Source organism: Lolium rigidum, chromosome 2, assembly GCF_022539505.1.
Source record: "Lolium rigidum isolate FL_2022 chromosome 2, APGP_CSIRO_Lrig_0.1, whole genome shotgun sequence".
NCBI classification, from domain to species: domain Eukaryota; kingdom Viridiplantae; phylum Streptophyta; class Magnoliopsida; order Poales; family Poaceae; genus Lolium; species Lolium rigidum.
Window position 1 is genome coordinate 141,731,880 of NC_061509.1, and position 2,518 is coordinate 141,734,397.

Here is a 2,518-nt window from a genome sequence, read left to right on the forward strand (position 1 = left end):
TTTGCTAGAGTAGCACATAGATAAATTGTGATACAAACTCATATGAATCTCAATCATGTAAAGCAGCTCATGAGATTATTGTATTGAGGTACATGGGAGAGATGAACCACATAGCTACCGGTACGGCCCCGAGCCTCGATGGAGAACTACTCCCTCCTCATGGGAGCAAGCAGCGGTGATGAAGATGGCGGTGGAGATGGCAGCGGTGTCGATGGAGAAGCCTTCCGGGGGCACTTCCCCGCTCCGGCAGCGTGCCGGAACAGAGACTCCTGTCCCCCAGATCTTGGCCTCGTGATGGCGGCGGCTCTGGAAGGTTTCTGTGGTTTTCGTCAATCGTATCAGGGTTTTCGCGACGGAGTCTTTAAATAGGCGAAGAGGCGGCGCCAGAGGGTCGAAGGGGTGCCCACACCATAGGGTGGCGCGGGCCCCCCTGGCCGCGCCGGCCTAGGGTTTGGTGGGCCTGTGCCCCCTCCCTGGTGGCTCTCGGGTGTTCTGGATGCTTCCGGGCAAAATAGGAACCCGGGCGTTGATTTCGTCCAATTCCGAGAATATTTCGTTACTAGGATTTACGAAACCAAAAACAGCGAGAAAACGAACCGGCACTTCGGCATCTTGTTAATAGGTTAGTTCCGGAAAATGCACGAATATGACATAAAGTGTGCATAAAACATGTAGATAACATCAATAATGTGGCATGGAACATAAGAAATTATCGATACGTCGGAGACGTATCGACATCCCCAAGCTTAGTTTCGCTCGTCCCGAGCAGGTAAACGATAAACAAAGATAATTTCGGAGTGACATGCCATCATAAACTTGATCATACTATTGTAAACACATGTAATGAATGCAACGATCAAAACAATGGTAATGACATGAGTAAACAACTGAATCATAAAGCAAAGACTTTTCATGAATAGTATTTTCAAGACAAGCATCAATAAGTCTTGCATAAGAGTTAACTCATAAAGCAATAATTCATAGTAAAAGCATTGAAGCAACACAATGGAAGATTAAGTTTCAGCGGTTGCTTTCAACTTATAACATGTATATCTCATGGATAGTTGTCAATGCAAAGCAATATAACAAATGCAATATGCAAGTATGTAGGAATCAATGCACGGTTCACACAAGTGTTTGCTTCTTGAGGTGGAGAGAAATAGGTGAACTGACTCAACAATGAAAGTAAAAGAATGGTCCTCCATAGAGGAAAAGCATCGATTGCTATATTTGTGCTAGAGCTTTGATTTTGAAAACATGAAACAATTTTGTCAATGGTAGTAATAAAGCATATGTATCATGTAAATTATATCTTACAAGTTGCAAGCCTCATGCATAGTGTACTAACAGTGCTTGCACCTTGTCCTAATTAGCTTGGACTACCGGATCATCACAATGCACATGTTTTAACCAAGTGTCACAAAGGGGTACCTCTATGCCGCCTGTACAAAGGTCTAAGGAGAAAGCTCGCATTGGATTTCTCGCTATTGATTATTCTTCAACTTAGACATCCATACCGGGACAACATAGACAACGAGATAATGGACTCCTCTTTTATGCATAAGCATGTAACAACAATTAATAATTTTCTCATTTGAGATTGAGGATATATGTCCAAAACTGAAACTTCCACCATGGATCATAGCTTTAGTTAGCGGCCCAATGTTCTTCTCTAACAATATGCATGCTTAACCATAAGGTGGTAGATCTCTCTTACTTCAGACAAGACGGACATGCATAGCAACTCACATGAAATTCAACAAAGAGTAGTTGATGGCGTCCCCAGTGAACATGGTTATCGCACAACAAGCAACTTAATAAGAGATAAAGTGCATAATTACATATTTAATACCACAATAGTTTTTAAGCTATTTGTCCCATGAGCTATATATTGCAAAGGTGAATGATGGAATTTTAAAGGTAGCACTCAAGCAATTTACTTTGGAATGGCGGAAAATACCATGTAGTAGGTAGGTATGGTGGACACAAATGGCATAGTGTTGTTTGGCTCAAGGATTTGGATGCATGAGAAGTATTCCCTCTCGATACAAGGTTTAGGCTAGCAAGGTTATTTGAAACAAACACAAGGATGAACCGGTGCAGCAAAACTCACATAAAAGACATATTGAAAACATTATAAGACTCTACACCGTCTTCCTTGTTGTTCAAACTCAATACTAGAAATTATCTAGACCTTAGAGAAACCAAATATGCAAACCAAATTTTAGCATGCTCTATGTATTTCTTCATTAATGGGTGCAAAGCATATGATGCAAGAGCTTAATCATGAGCACAACAATTGCCAAGTATCACATTACCCAAGACATTTATAGCAATTACTACATGTATCATTTTCCAATTCCAACCATATAACAATTTAACGAAGAAGAAACTTCGCCATGAATACTATGAGTAGAAACTAAGGACATACTTGTCCATATGCTACAACGGAGCGTGTCTCTCTCCCATAAAGTGAATGCTAGGATCCATTTTATTCAAACAAAACAAAAAACAAAAA